Here is a 16,965-nt window from a genome sequence, read left to right as displayed (position 1 = left end):
CAGAAGCTTCACAACCTAATGGAAGCATGATTGTAAGCATGGTCATTGCAGTACAACGGAGTTTCTGGCAAATCATAACAAAATCCCTACCTTGTACCCTACCTAGGCTAATCCCCCAACCTATTCCTGTAAACCCAGAGGTGGAAAATCATGGAGGTCTGGAGCATAGTGGGTCAAACATGGTAAATACATGTAAATTAATCTAAATCCCGGTTTTGCAAGCTCCCGTCGACGCAGGGCACAAACCTTGGATTGAATGCTCCGTTTGGGAGACAAAGTCCCCACGCCGCGTGAAAACGGTGGTGTTTTATGTCAGGAAAACTGCATTAAACGGCCACCGATTCCCTGCTCCGGTGGGATTGAGGGGGGGGGGGGGGGTGGCTAGCAGCCAGGCAGTGTAGAGCTCCCAGCTCTAGCTGCCAATACGGCCGGAGCATTGCCGGGTTTGTGGCCGTGCATGCGGACGGCGGCGGCCTGCAGCAGCCACGCCGTGCTTCATGGTGGACACAGCCCGCAGACCTGGCCCAGAAAAATAGTTCCCTCATTCAGCCGGCTCGCGTGCCTCGGACCGCCCCCCCCACAATGCCCCCAGCCCTGAATAATGCCCCCCACCCAGCCTGCGGATCGGCCCTCCCCCAAATTTGACAGCAATGGATTGAGTCCGCAGCTGCCACACTGAGTTCCCGACGGATAAGACCACACGAGTCCCACACCGTCGGGAACTCGGCCAGTCGGGGATGGAGCTTGCCGGGAACTGAAGGTAGAAAACCCAGAAAAATACGGTTTCGAACCAAAGAAACTTTTGGCTCAGCTGACTGACATTTACCTGTATTTAGACTGACCACGGTTTGCAAAGGCCGTTGCGGATGACCAGTGATCATGCAGTAAAGAATTATTTGATGAAGTCATTTCAAAGATGCGAAAAGGAGGAGTTAAATCAATGATAGCTATTGAAAGATTTAGGCCTGAGGCAATGGCTGAGGCTGAGGATTCGGCGCGCGGTGTACTCCTCGAGTACTGCGCTTTTCAGCAGGCGGAGCATCGCGAAAGCGGCGCCGTCTCGATTTCATTGTCATTGGGGATTCTCCGTCCCGTCACCGAATGCGATTTTGGTGTTGGGGATCGGAGAATCCAGCCCCGTATTTTTATCACCAGGGAGACCGGAACTTGGTTCGAGCTAGATGCCCAATTCTCCACTGGAACGCGATTCGCATTTCTAGCAATGCAAGGTAGAGAATTCAACCCATTGTCTTTCACAATCTGCTGTAGATTCAGGAAGAGTAGAAGTACTTCCCCGTTCTATAGAAATTAAAATCAGCTCCACCCACTTCTTACTCCCTGCAACCCACCCCCACCCCCCCCCCCCCCCCCCCCCCCCCCCCCCCCCCGTCCCACCCCACACACACACACACACATGCCAATACACAGTTATACTTTGGAAGTTTCTACCAGGGCCTTTGAATTATAGAGTTGCTGTTTACACAGTTACTTGTATCGGTTATCTGTGGAGATCAATTTCTGTCAATTATTGGGACTATTTCTTCAGCAGATGCTCCCTCCATAATGGCAGGAAATGGGTCCAGACTAACTACTGCCCCAAAATCTGGAATGAGAATGAAACTGAGGGTTAACCTCATTCTGCTGTTTAAAAAAGAAGGTAGGCAGAGAGCAGGAAATTATAGGCCAGTGAGCTTAACGTCGGTAGTAGGGAAGATGCTGGAATCTATCATCAAGGAAGAAATAGCGAGGCATCTGGATAGAAATTGTCCCATTGGGCAGACGCAGCATGGGTTCATAAAGGGCAGGTCGTGCCTAACTAATTTAGTGGAATTTTTTGAAGACATTACCAGTGCGGTAGATAACGGGGAGCCAATGGATGTGTTATATCTGGATTTCCAGAAAGCTTTGACAAGGTGCCACACAAAAGGCTGCTGCATAAGATAAAGATGCATGGCATTAAGGGTAAAGTAGTAGCATGGATAGAGGATTGGTTAATTAATAGAAAGCAAAGAGTGGGGATTAATGGGTGCTTCTCTGGTTGGCGATCAGTAGCTAGTGGTGTCCCTCAGGGATCCGTGTTGGGCCCACAATTGTTCACAATCTACAGAGATGATTTGGAGTTGGGGACCAAAGGCAATGTGTCCAAGTTTGCAGATGACACTAAGATGAGTGGTAAAGCGAAAAGTGCAGAGGATACTGGAAGTCTGCAGAGGGATTTGGATAGGTTAAGTGAATGGGCTAGGGTCTGGCAAATGGAATACAATGTCGACAAATGTGAGGTTATCCATTTTGGTGGGAATAACAGTAAACGGGATTATTATTTAAAGAATAAAATATTAAAGCATGCTGCTGTGCAGAGAGACCTGGGTGTGCTAGTGCATGAGTCACAAAAATTTGGTTTACAGGTGCAACGGGTGATTAAGAAGGCAAATGGAATTTTGTCCTTCATTGCTAGAGGGATGGAGTTTAAGACTAGGGAGGTTATGCTGCAATTGTATAAGGTGTTAGTGAGGCCACACCTGGAGTATTGTGTTCAGTTTTGGTCTCCTTACTTGAGAAAGGACGTACTGGCACTGGAGGGTGTGCAGAGGAGATTCACGAGGTTAATCCCAGAGCTGAAGGGGTTGGATTATGAGGAGAGGTTGAGTAGACTGGGACTGTACTCGTTGGAATTTAAAAGGATGAGGGGGGATCTTATCGAAACATTTAAAATTATGAAGGGAATAGATAGGATAGATGCGGGCAGGTTGTTTCCACTGGCGGGTGAAAGCAGAACTAGGGGGCATAGCCTCAAAATAAGGGAAGTAGATTTAGGACTGAGTTTAGGAGGAACTTCTTCACCCAAAGGGTTGTGAATCTATGGAATTCCTTGCCCAGTGAAGCAATTGAGGCTACCTCATTAAATGTTTTTAAGGTAAAGATAGATAGTTGTTTGAAGAAAAAAGAGATTAAGGGTTATGATGTTCGGGCCGGAAAGTGGAGCTGAGTCAACAAAAGATCAGCCATGATCTCATTGAATGGCGGAGCAGGCTCGAGGGGCCAGACGGCCTACTCCTGCTCCTAGTTCTTATGTTCTTGTGCTGCCAGTTCCTGGTTCTCAAGAGCCCATTGTACATTTGTCAGGTTTTCACACTTTCCTTTCCATCATTGGAAGGGCTCTGGAGCCAATTCAAACTATGCAGCCTTTGTCTGTACATACTATGTATGTAATCTTCCATCCCTTTGGCTGTTTACATATACTATGTCATGCATGTCTGTTGCGAGGGACAGAGTGACTGAACACTTGAATAAACATGAGCTGATTAGAGTGAGCCCACACTTACTTTATGCTGTGTCTTCAGATGCTCTGCCAATCATCCACTTAAGTTACAGTGGGTAATTTGGGGTACTCCTATGGAAATCAAATTCCATTGTGTTTATGGTCTGGATAATGGGTGCCACTGGAAATACCATCTTAAGTAATGACAGATTGTAATGAGTTACACAATCTCAATAACATCACAAACGTGTGAGATAGCAAAGTATACCAAAGCCTGAATCCACAGTACCTATAACAAGACTGGAGAAGCTGTTTTCCTTAGACTAGAGAAGGTCGAGGGGACAATTAATGAAGGTCAAAATAATATGGCCTTTTCCAGAGTTAATAAGGAGACAGGAATGTTAGTAACCAGAGTACACAACTTTAGGATAACTGGTCGAAGAACCAAGGAAGGTGTAGATGGTAGATGAGGAGTGTTTTGTTTCACAGTGCATTGTTATGATCTGGAAGGCATGGGAGCAGATTAATGGAAACATTTGAAAGGGAATTGGGTATACATTTAAAAGGGCAACATTTGCAGGGTTGTGGAGAAAGAGCAACATAGTGAGACTTTTTAAAAAGCTCTTCAAAGAACTAACACAGACACTGTGATAGCAACACAAAGCTCTGCAAAGGCAAGTGATTTTCCATATCTTTCTATTCACCACTGCTGGAAAGCCAGATCACTATGTCTGTGGCCCCAAACAATTCTGAATTGTGCACTGGGTTTCCATTTTATATTAGCATTTTTTAAACCATCCTCTCTCTTCCCAGTGTTTCACCATCGTCTTTATCAGCAACATCTGCAATATTTGCATCTGTGCTGTTGACTGCTTTCGGTGTGAGAGTTACCAGTTATTTCTCAGGTGTTTGATTCTCATCAGGTGCAGCTGCTAATTGCCTGGGTTCTCTTTACAGCTGGAATATCTTGATGACACATAACCATTTGTGAAATGTCCTGTCACTGCATGTACTATTAAACGTTTGTGTACAATCAGTGTTAACATAACACATTCACGTCATGGAAATCATAGAATAATGACTAATGTAGTGTTCATTCTTAATTTTTAAAACTCTTCTTTTCAAACAAATCTAAAGTTGTTTACTGCCATGGACCGAATATCTTCCAACCACCATAATCAGCATGTTTTGTATGGAAAGGGATGTGCCTTTTCTTAATCTTGGAGTGTGTATATCAAATACAAATTCAGCAGCAAGGTTTAGTGAGTTTAAAATAAAGAAGGTTATTTAATATCGTACACCCTGATTTAAACACAGCATAGCACACACTGGGCGGTATTCTCCGACCCCCCATCAGATCGGAGAATCCCCGGGGGGTGACGAGAATCCCACCCTGCCGCCCCAACGCCGGCTGCCGTATTCTCTGGCGCTGCTTTTCAGACGGGGGCGGGATTCATGCCACGTCGGCCGGGGACCCCCCCCCCCCCTCCCCCCGCAATACTCCAGGCTCCGATGGGCCGATGGGCCGAGTGGCCGTCCGTTTTTGGCCAGTCCTGCCGGCATGAATCACTCACCTCTGACACCGGCGGGAACTGGCAGGTAAGTCGGCAGGGGTGGTACTCGGGGGGGGGGGGGGCACGGGGGGATCCAACCCCTGGGGGACACCAACTGTGGCCTGGCCTACGATCGGGGCCCACCGATCTGCGGGCAGGCCTGTTCTGTAGGGACACTTCTTCCTTCGCACGGCCCCTATCGGGCCCCGCCATGGCAAGCGTGGAGAAGAAAAACCCCCTCCGCGCATGCACCAAAATACGCTGGCCAGTCTGCGCATGCGCGGAACCACACCGGGGGTTCCGCGCATGCGCGACATCACGCCGGCCCTTCGGATAATGCGCGAACTCGCGCTGTCCCTTCAACGCCGGCTGGAGCGGCGCCAATGACTCCGGCATCCACCTAGCCCCCGAGACAGGTGAGAATTCCTCACCTTGGGGAGTCGTTGGCGCCGGATTTTCCGCTGGCATGGGGACTTAGTCTCCGGAAGAGAGAATCCCGGCCACTGTCTCTGATTTGCCATCATTAATCTGCCTATTGGCAGGCCTATGGTCTTTTGAAAGGATTTGGTGAACTAAAGTGAAAGGTTCACAGCAGATTGTGAGGTTTCTTGGAGCCAAATACTCGGAGGTTGGTTTTCAGGTGAACCTGAAACTGGAACAGGTGTGAATTCTGGATGTCTGATATCTTGCAGCTTGGTTCAACGTCTTATTCACAGACTGGCTCAACTTATGTGTTGATGGTTTTGGTAAAAGCTGTCTGCGGACAGCTTTTAGCTGATATTTTAAACAGGCAAAGTAAACATGACTGTCTCCAGGTGGTTTTTCATGGCGGAAGCCACGGGGGTGTGAAATACTACAGGTATTTACAAACAGGGACTGGACACCATGGCTGCTGCGGGGGAAAGAATCAGAAAGAAAAGTTTCAAGAAGTGTTGAAAATTGTAGCTTTAGCTGGGGGTGGCTCCCAGGGCCGAGCGGAGTAGCAGGGAGGGACTTTCTGTGGAGTCAGGGTTGGAGTGGCCTAGCTCAGGCTGCCATTTCTGCATTATTTGTTTTAAATGCACCCATTTGATACAAGCTATAGGCTTCTGGCTGCTCACTCTACTGACTGCTCACTCTGTCTTGTGAATGTTCACAGAGCCTCTGGTCATTTGGGAGCCCACCCAGGCACCCCTCTGGAAACCCTCAGACCCCAGCTGACCCATCATCAGGATAAGCGTGGCCAAGCTCAATCAGTGGCGCACCAGGTGCTGCCCCTCCTCCGTGCACTCATCAGAAGCGCAGCCCCAATGCAGGAAAAGTCGGCCAATAGCAGAGCTCACCCCAAACAAAGGACACATGCACTGTGGCCTCTTGCACGGTCCCTGGCACACTGCCCCTCTCAGGGCAGGGGCCTCATCAGTGACACTATCAGCTTGTCCACTCCGCAGGACCACCGGCTGTCTCCAATATAGCAGCCAGGGGTGTGATTGAGCGCTGCTTTGGTATCCTTAAGATGCACTGTGGTGCCTGGACCGCTCCGATGGGGCACTTCAATACAGCACCAGGAGGGTTTCCAACATCATGCTGGCCTGCTGCATCCTGCACAACATTGTTCAGCAGAGGGAGTCATTCTGGGAAAGGAGGAAGGGCACCAGGCCCCATCTGAAGAGGAGGATGAGGAGGATGGCCAGGAAGAACCAGGTGTGGTACCCAGGCTGACATGGCAGGCTGCCCAACATATGCTCTAGGGCCACCACACACGGAATGACCTCATCGGCTCCAAATTTTCCAACTAAAAGGCATGGCCATTGGCAGCTCCACTGCCTAGCCCCAACTCTCCATACTCCCTACCTTCCAATTGGTGCCCCATTCCCCATAACAGCTCATATCCTCCCCTGTTCCTCCTCCCTTCACTCCAACCCACCATCCTTACTCCCCCTCTCCCCTCTGAGGGGCACATGGTGTTAACCCTGGGCAGGCAGTCTCAGCGGGTCCTGCCCAAGGGATGGAGGATGTTGACAACTTGCTGTGAGATGAGCTCTGGTGCACCTCATTGTTTGTCAAAATCTGACTCCTGCCTTTGCCCCTGTCCGCCCAGATGATCCTGGCATGTGTGCTTGGCTCACGGCCCCTATATCCTTTTGGGGTGTGATGGTGGGGATGCGGTTATGGAGATGGTGAGCAGTGATGGGTCACTCACTGAGTAATCTGTCCCACAAGGTGGCCTCACATTTCAGGGTTCAATCCCTGCTGCCGCTAAGGGTGACCACAGATGTCCTGGGAGCACTGCCCCATGCCATCCTCCAACACCCACACCAAAACTGCCAACCTCCCACACCCCTACCCGACACATCTCAGCACCCAGCCCAGCCCTCACATCTTCCAGATGGAATGTTGATTAAAAAGGTGTTTAATAGTGACAATATACAATTGGTGTGCCCTGACCTCTACCTCTTACCTATGTGCTGCACCCATGCCATCTTAACTGGTGGCTAACTTTCTTATCTTACGTGGCGTTCCGCTCCTTCTAGGTGTGACCCCAGGCAGCACATCAGACGTGGAGGCGGCCTGCTGCATATCTTGCTCTCTGACCTGAGATGCCTTTGGCGGCTGTCCTCTGGAGGGGCTGAACCTGGATGGGCCTGGCTGCCTTTCAGGTGTCACAGGTAATGAGGTGCCACCCTGGTTCTGCTCATTGCCCATGAAGTGCGCCAGTGTCAGATCGGGGGATTCTGATGTACTAAGGTGTTTCAGCACGTCATCTACGGGAGGCACCGCATCGGCCTCATAACCTCTAGCTCCCTTGGAGTGTTCGATAGCACCGGGCTACTCCATGAGGTGGAGGTGAGGCTGGAGTGAACTCCGGAGGCTCGACCGTCACCTGGCGCTGCCAGCCCTGGAAGCCTGCTCTTGTCTGAACCAGAGTCTCAATGCTCTCAACCATGGAGCACAGAAACTGGGCCATGTCTCTCAGAAAGTGAATCATGCCCCTCACTACTTTGGTCATGCCCTCTGAGGCTGTGCCACATCCCTCTGTTACTGATCCAGGTCAATCAGCACTCGGCCAATTCTATAACACCCTTAGCCATGACTCTTTGTGAATGGGTCAAGTTCTGGAACGCTGCAACAATGCCCATGCGAACTCCGTACAGTGAGCCTGTGACTGGGCTCCCTTGTCCTGAGCCTCAACCATTTACTGCACAATGTGCCCAAGCCTTGGATGCCTTGACACATGGCTCTGACTTCTTGACCCAAGGCTTGCATCACGGACGCCATTGGGTGTTGGCCTGGGTACCACACATTGCCGGCGCAATTTCCTGTGCATGAAGGTGGTTGGATTCCTCTATCTGCAGGTGCTGGAAAGTTGTTGACATCCCCGCCTGTAGATCCTGGCTCTGCATCTGTATCTCCACTAGTGATAGGATCATGCTTTCCAGAATTGTGATACCTGTCTGGACTGCATCTGTTCCCTGGGATCGGGAAGTCCTCCGACCGTCTGCTCCCTCGGGAATCCCTGACTCCACCTGATATGCTGCAGCATGTGTGAAGTGAGCAGCAGAAGGTGACCCAGGAGCACCTTCACTAAAATGCCCGACCGAGGTGATAGTCTCTGCGATGGTGGAAGGTGCAGATGACAGCAATGCGTGAAGTCGGTGTCTTCCCCTGGCTGGTGCTCCAGAGTGTGCTGGTGTTGTGGCTAGGAGCAAGGTACCCTAGATGGGCTGGCCTCGTCTGATGATGATCTTGTATGACCAAAGACAAGACACATGGTGGGATCTTGGGAAGGAGTAGTCTGGGATAGAGGGGTAATTTCATAGATTATCATAGAATTTACAGTGCAGAAGGAGGCCACTCAGCCCATCGAATCTGCACCGGCTCTTGGAAAGAGCACCCTACCTGAGGTCAACGCCTCCACCCTATCTCCATAACCCAGTAACCCCACCCAACACTAAGGGCAGTTTTGTTCACTAAGGGCAATTTATCACGGCCAATCCACCTAACCTGCACATCTTTGGACTGTGGGAGGAAACCGGAGCACCCGGAGGAAACCCACGCACACACGGGGAGATTGTGCAGACTCCGCACAGACAGTGACCCAAGCCGGAATGGAACCTGGGACCCTGGAGCTGTGAAGCAATTGTGCTATCCACAATGCTACCGTGCTGCCCCCTAATTTACTTGCGTTTGAGATAACATTTTGTTTTTGGGGCTCACTTGCATGCCTACCTCCAGGTCTGTGATAGCCTTCCCCTCCACCTCTCCGGCTAATTCCATCACCCTCTGCTCAGCAGCGGATAGAATCCTGAGGTGTAGGATGCCCCTGCAGTCTTCTCCTGCTCTCATGTATTATAGGCTGCCTTTTCCTAATGGACGCATAAAGGACATGGTGAGATGCATGGAGGTGAGTTACAGGGGGGTACGGTCATGTGTGTGCTAGGCACCTGGCCAAAGAGGACAATACAGGTGTTGAGGATTGTTGCAGGGTGGGATGTAAAGGAGATGCAGGCAGGTGGTCTGTATGGGAGTGGGAGTGTGATGTGAGGACTGAGGGATAGCAGTGACGCCAGGGGCACAGAGGTGGTGGCTCACCCAACCTGTCCTCAGGAGGTCATTTATCCTCTTCCTGCCGGTCCCCTAATAGGCTGGCAGCACTCATCACCTCTGCCACCTCCTCCCAGGCCCAGTTAAGGATAGCGGCCTGGTGCCTCCTGCTCGCTCTGGGGATGAGGATGTCCCGCCTTTCCTCCTCTGCATCCACCATCCAATTTAGATCACTCTCAAGAAAGCAGGGGGCCTCTCTACCCTGTGCTATCTTCTTGGCTGGAATGAGTGTGTGGGGATCGAAGTGCTTATCAGCAACTCCAGCTTGTCACGTTCTGCAGCACCAATTCCGGCTGCAGCAAATCAGATGCCACCGGGAATGAGAACTGATCTAGATTCAGCACGGCAGCACAGGGGTTAATACAGTTGATTCACTGCTCCAGGGTCCCAGGTTCAACTCCCGGCTTAGGTCACTGTCTGTGCGGAATCTGCACATTCTCCCCATGTCTCTGTGGGTTTCCTCCGGGGGCTCCGCTTTCCTCCCACAGTCCAAAGATGTGCAGGTTAGGTGGATTGGCCGTACTAAATTGCCAATAGTGTTCAAAAAGGTTAGTTGGGGTTACTGGGTTATGGGGATAGGGTGGAGGCATGGTGGGTTTGTCTTTCTCGTGCGGACTCTATGGGCCAAATGGCCTCCTTCTGCACTGTAAATTCTATTAAAACATTTTCTAAAAAGATTCAGATGGGTAGGGTGCTGTCCCATTAGCATGGCCTGAATTGCTCTGGAAATAGCGCCCCAAATGGGAATGCAAACGACATGCATTTCAGTCATGGCATCAACACTTAGAGCTGGATTTCCCCGCCCCACCCACCGCAAGAACACCACGGTGAGCGCGTATAATGGAGAACTCCATTGACTTTGAGCGGGATTCTCCGGTCGCCTGCTGGAGGCAGCTGGAGATCACACCATTAGTCTCCCAAATGAATGATTTAGCCCAAATTAACTAAAACACTTACCTTTGGTAACCATGGAATCACTGAAAAGTTGTGAGCAAGGATCCTGGTGTCTTCTTTGCTCATTTGTGACAGATTTGTCAAAGGGGTCCTTCTACTGGCATGATGTATGTAATCAAGGGGCCTAATGCTATTTCAGCCAGTTGCCTGAAAGATGAGGACATGAATTGGAAGTGGAATCAGTCGCTGCACAGTCTGGGTCATCCCATCCCAGAATTTTCATGGAGTTGCACTCTCGGTCAGATTGTCACTCCGCTACTTTTTACTTGCGATAATCGGGAGCAGCATATTTCTCTGCTTTTCAAAGACTGGTCAGAAATGTGCAGCCCAGCAGCTCCAGAGTCCTTCCAATGCAGGGCAACAGTGTGTGTGTGGTGGGTGGGGGGGAGGTGGGGGGGGGGGGGGGGGGGAGAAGAGAAGCTAACTTCTTGTGTTTTTTGTAGCACTAGCTCCCATGAAATAGTTGATTGGAATGGATGGTGATGGGTGGGGGGAGTTGGGGCAGTGTGGGTTAGTTGAGGAGTGGGGGTGGTGCGCGGTTAGAGGTGAGAAGTTACCCAGGGAATTGTGTGGGTATTAGGGGATCAGGAGTGTTGTCAGGGTGCAGACAAGTAGACAAGAAGTGGGGATAGCTGGGAAGGCGGGAACGTAGTCAGGATGTGGGGGGACATGAGAGGTAGTTGGGGATTTAGGGGTAATCGGGGAGATGTCAGGATGACGGGGTTGGGGGTGGTTGAGGGGTATTTGGATGTGAAGAGGGTAGTCAGGCATGTGGGGGTGTAGTGGCATGTTTGGCAAGATGTCGAGAGAGTAGGGTCTGGTCAACAGGAAGGGAGGTAGTCGTAGGGGTCGGTCAGGTGATGGAATGAGCAGAGGTCATGGAATGGGCGAGGTGGTAATAAGAGGGAGGGTGGGAAAAGCTGTGGTGGAATGTGTTTAGGTGCGGGAGAGCTGTGCAAGTGTTAACACCCATGGGAAGGATGAAGGGAAAAGGTTCAGAGGGAGGGGTCTATATGTCACCTGCTGAGTCCTGGTGGCATACAGTGGCAATTGGTTATAGGAAGGGATGGTGAGGGTAGAGGTGAGAGAGATGGTAGGGTGGAAATCTGAGGGTTTGGTGAAGGTGAGTGAAGAGGCGTTGAGGGTTCATAGATCATTGAATCCCTACAGTGCAGAAGGGGGCCTTTTGGCCCATCGAGCCTGCACCAACCCTCTGAAAGGGCACCTGATCTAAACCCCGTAACCCACTTTAACCATCTTTGGATGGAAAGGGGCAGCATGGCCAAACCACCTGACCAGCGCATCTTTGGAATGTGGGAGGAAAACCGGATCACCCGTGGAATTCCACGCACACAAAGGGAGAACTTGCAAACTCCATACAGACAGACACCAAAGGTGGAATCGAACCTGGGCTCCTGGCGCTGTGAGGCAGCAGTGCTAACCTCTGTGCGACCATGTTGGAGGGTTGTTGGAACAAATACAGAAGGACAAGTTGATTTTAGGCGTCGACAGAATGAGCAAATCTATGGTCACGCAGGCGGGCTCCTCCGGAAGATGGTGGGCGTGAATATTCACCTGCACAGGATGGAGGGTAATAGGGGAGGCTTCGAGGGTAACCGTGGGAAGGTTAGATGGTGCACATGGTTGTGAGGGTAAGGTGTGGGTGATAGGGACAGGGGTAAAGGTGCTAATAAAGATTATTATTATTTGACTGAACATCGATGACACAAACAAACATAGTTGCTCGGAATGATGAAAAATCCCGTGTTCTTGTGGAATCGTCTTCTTTTGAAAATTAAAATCGCTTATTGTCACGAGTAGGCTTTAATGAAGTTACTGTGAAAAGCCCCTAGTCGCCACATTCTGGCGCCTGTCCGGGGACGCTGGGACGGGAATCGAACCGTTCTGCTGGCCTGCTTGGTCTGCTTTAAAAGCCAGCGATTTAGCTGAGTGAGCTAAACCAGCCCCAAACCTTGTAATTTGGCTTCTTCTCTCAGCCTATTTAGATTTGTTTTTCCTCTAATCTTTATTGTTCTGACCTTACTACCCCTCCCTCTGTTATTATCTCCATTTTCTAAAACATATTTTTTGATTTCTTTATGAATATATCTCTGAAATGTTTCCCCCCCCTCTGTTTCGCATTTAACTTCATTTGAGGCAGTGCAGCTGCAGACTGAGAGAGGAACAAAACGGAGACTTGGACATGAAACAAAGATCGACAAATGAAAGCTACAAGTCACCAGTTACATTCTCCATATCAATTATCTGTGCGTTTACAAGCATGACACCACATTCTGACAGGTACATTTTTTTAGACATTGATTTCAACCTTTGTGTCTGATAACATCTCACATGACTGGCCATTGATATTGGAGGATTGAAAATGGCAAGGAGCAGCAAGGTTGCCAAAGTAACAAAATGTACTTAATTAAGACATTAGAATATAGTGCGTTTGACTTCCATCAACCATCAAACACCTCCAGTGTTAACATTTCAAGCCCATGAAAATTACTGATAATTGTCTTTGCATTTCAAGACTTCTTCGGTTGACAAACACTTTTGTTCTTTGCTGAAATGCTTGTTTGACAAGCCAATTTTTGTAGACATTGTGAAAATTGAAGCTGCCACTCTTTAAAGCTGGAACAACTGGGTGACTGCTCATTCCCTGTCAAAAGTGTGATGCAATACAGTCATAATTAACTCATGCAGTACTAAAGATGTAATTATGGCATTGTTTCCACTGTAACACCCAGCGCCGACGAGCTGCTAGAAATGGACTCATTATTGCAGCTGTAGAATTTAAAACACTTTATTATGCTTTTGTGAATAGACCCAGCAGCATAATTATCCACCTCCAGGAGTGGCCACACCATGGCCTTTTACTGAATCATTATCACCTGCTGGGAGTTGTGTGCTATCTCTCTGGTTAAACATCCCATGATCCAGTTTGCTTCCCCTATTGCTGCCAGTCTATGTTGGTTTCAATCAATATCCGAACAAAACTCACAGGTTACACTCTCCTGCACTGCTCCTGAATACTGTAGCTTAGTGGCAGCGGCCTGACCTCTGAGACAGGACATTATAGGTTCCACCACAGGGATTTGAATATAACATTTTAGGTGGACACTCCAGGATAGTACAAAGCGAGTGCTGCAGTATCTAGGGTGCTGCCTTTTGAATGAGACATTATCGCCAAGGTTCCTGTCAGCCCTGTCAGATAAATGTAACAGATCTCAAGTTATGTTGAAGAAGAATAGCAAAGTTCTCCCCGGTACCAAGATGGCATTAATGAGATGCAGCGTGGTGATTATTAATTATTAGCTATCATTTATGTTGCATTAAATATTAGACATTGGTGTAATTAAGCTGTTGGTTTAAAATAAAATTGATCCATTTTCCTGTTTATCTTTCTGGTAAAGCAAGGATTAGACCCATAAGCCTGGACTGAAAGAAAGTAATCAGATGGTGATAGTATGATGCTGCTGATTAGAGCTGTGAGTCTATTAGGAATGGGAGGGATGGTTCACATGAAGTACTCATGGATCAATTGCTATCTGAAAGCTCTGGCAGCTAGGGCATTGATGGTCGATATTGCTCATGCTCTCCCTGCTCCTTGCTGTCCATATAATGGTAAGGCTGCTCCCTCATGATGGCAACATTATGTCGTATGCAACACACATCCACAGCCACAAATCTGGATCCACGTTCATGGTGTGTGATCCATAAATGACAATATTCTAAACGCTGGAAACCTTGCTTGAATCCTCCAACTGTTGGTTTAGTGCTGTTCCTGGTGCAACATAGCTCTTGTTGTGGACTAGGACTGGAATTTTCTGGTCGTTGTGATTCTCTTTACCCGTCAGCAGCACACTCCCGCCCAGGAGTTTCCTGGCAGTGTGGGGTGGCTCCAATGGGGAATCCCATTGACAAGCGGCGGGAAAAAAGAATCCCGCCGCCAACGAATGGTGCGTCACCGTGAAACACGCAGTTGGGGGACTAGAGAATCCAGCCCCAAATCTGAAGCTGTGTCAGCTTCCTAACAAGTGGCATGAGCCAACTCTGAACCCTTGTTGCTGAGAGCCAACATTAAGGGCATTTAAATGGTCATTGGATGAACATATGGATGATAATGGAATAGTGTAGATGAGCTTTAGATTGGTTTCACAGCTGTAATGTTCTAATGTTCTAAAAGCCAGCATTTGTCCGGCAGTCTCAATGGAGAAAAGGCATCGCAGAGCCTTTGTGCAGATGAATAAATCATGACTATTGTCTAGAAAACATGGCTTACGGTTGGTTTAGCACAGGGCTAAATAGCTGGCTTTTAAAGTAGACCAAGGCAGGCCAGCAGCGTGGGTTCAATTCCCGTACCAGCCTCCCTGAACATGCGCCAGAATGTGGTGACTAGGGGCTTTTCACAGTAACTTTATTTGAAGCCTACTTGTGACAATAAGCGATTTTCATTTCATTTAATTTCAAAATGCCTCTGATGGGAAAGAGACTGGCACTTAAGTGGCACCTTTTATGTCCCCAGACCGTCGAAAGAACTTTTGAGCCAACTAAGAATCATGGAATTGTTTGTGTACACCTGAGATGGCAGGCTTGGCCTTAATTTAACATCTCATCAGAATTTTCCAGGTCTCTTAGCCAAGGGCTTAAATCCTGTTATGGCCACTAAAAATTTTAATACAGTGATTTGTGACAGTGCCATAGTGTCAATGTTCTTACTAATGGTGTCTAACTTCATCTATGCCCACTCTGCGCAACTACAACTTTGTAATTTTCTGAAGTCTACTGCTACGTCTAGGTGTTTTCCCAGGATGCATGTCAGAGGTGGAGATGGTCTGCTACCTTCCACTCTCTGTGGCCTGAGATGCCATTGGCAGGGGTCCTCTAAAAGGCCTGGACTAGCAGGCACCAAGCTGACTTTTGGGTGTCACTGCCTTGTCGCCCTGTTCCGCCCACTGCCCCTGAGATCAGGTCGGGGGTTCAGGAAGGTTAGAGAATCTAGAGACTCCTTTATGGAATGCCCAAGCATAGGCTCCAAACTTCCCTCCTCCCTCAGGGTGCTCGTGGACCCCTGATCTACTCCATGGGATGGAGGGGCAGCAGCTGGAGTGAGCTCCAGAAGACTCATCATAATCTGGTGCTGCTAGTCAGAATGGCACGCCATTGTCTGCACCGTGTTGCTGAAGCATTTAGTAATGGCAATCTGTGTGGACCAAGTTCTGAAGCCCCCCAGGAGTGGCCCTCTGTGTCTGGACCATGCTCTCAAGGCCCTCAGCTATTGTGCTCAGAGACTGAGCCATGCCCTGGACTCCACCACTCATGGCTTGGCCATCCTGCCCCAGGCTTTCCACTGTGGTCGCTACCCTTGCAGTGTTGGCCTGGGTGCCACGAGGTGCCTGCAATACCTCCTGCAACTGTAGGCTTTGGGATTCCTTCAACTGTCCTTACAGATGCAGGAATGTCGCTCCTGGATTCACGACTCCACGTTTGCATCTCCGGCAGCTCAGGAAAGAACTTGTCCAGATGCATGAGTTGTGACTGTGGAATACCTGTGTCCTGGGATCCAGCAAAACCCCAACTGTCTGATCCCTGGGACATTCCTGTCTTCACCTGATGTACGTCAGGAACTGTGTGGTGCTCACCAAATAGGAACCCAGGAACCTGGCTGTTAAAATTGTCACTGAGGTGCGTGTCTCTGAGATGCTGGATGGAGCAGGTTACAGATATGATGCCTCTTCCTTGGAGATCTCCTCCAAAGTACCTGTTGTAGGTAGTGGGGAGGCTCTGTCTCTGGATAGCTCGGCCTCATCGGATTGTAATCCTGCAAAGACTCACATTCCAGCCATTCTTCACATTCCAATCTGCAATTATCTTGCAATTTGTCTCTACCTATGTATGTTGTCTTTGTGAACCTATATCCACTTCACCTGATGTAAGAGCAGCACTCCAAAAGCTTGTAATTTCAAATAAACCTGTTGGACTTTAGCCTGGTGTTGTGAGACTTCTTACTTTGATCTCCCTTCATGGATGAGTAACTCTAAAGTGCTGTCACCACAATGTTTCCAAACATCAACCACCTCAAGGAGAGTTAAGAATTGTCAATTTCAAACTCAGCACTTCAAATTCACTCATGGGGGGGGGGGGGGGGGGGGGGGGGGGGGTGATTGGAATACACTTAACTCTCTGTGGTGAGGTTTATGTTTGTAAACATTGTGGTTACCGCACTTCAGAGTTACTCATCCATGAAGAAAGATGAATGAAAGAAGGCTCACAGCTGTTTTATGGAAGCTGTCAGTTACAGCCCACTATGTGAATGAATAGTTTGCCGCTGAGGTTTAAACCTGAGGGGTTTAAACACATGTCACTGCATTTATCTTATGGGGGGTCCTTAGTTAGGGAGTCCCTGTGGGGGTCTCCCTATTTAGGGGGTCACTGGAGGGGCTCCCTCTTTAGGAGGTCCATGGGTGGGAGTCTCCCATTTTAGGGATTCTCTGGGGAATAGGAGATCGGGGGAGGGGGGGGCTCTAGTTGGGGAGGGATGGTTAGGTTGTATGTTGTGAGGGGTAGAATGGCCCTTGGATGGAACTTGGAGGAAATTCCCTTCAGGGG

The sequence above is a fragment of the Scyliorhinus canicula genome, chromosome 14 (assembly GCF_902713615.1).
Source record: "Scyliorhinus canicula chromosome 14, sScyCan1.1, whole genome shotgun sequence".
NCBI classification, from domain to species: domain Eukaryota; kingdom Metazoa; phylum Chordata; class Chondrichthyes; order Carcharhiniformes; family Scyliorhinidae; genus Scyliorhinus; species Scyliorhinus canicula.
This window is presented reverse-complemented; position numbering follows the sequence as displayed.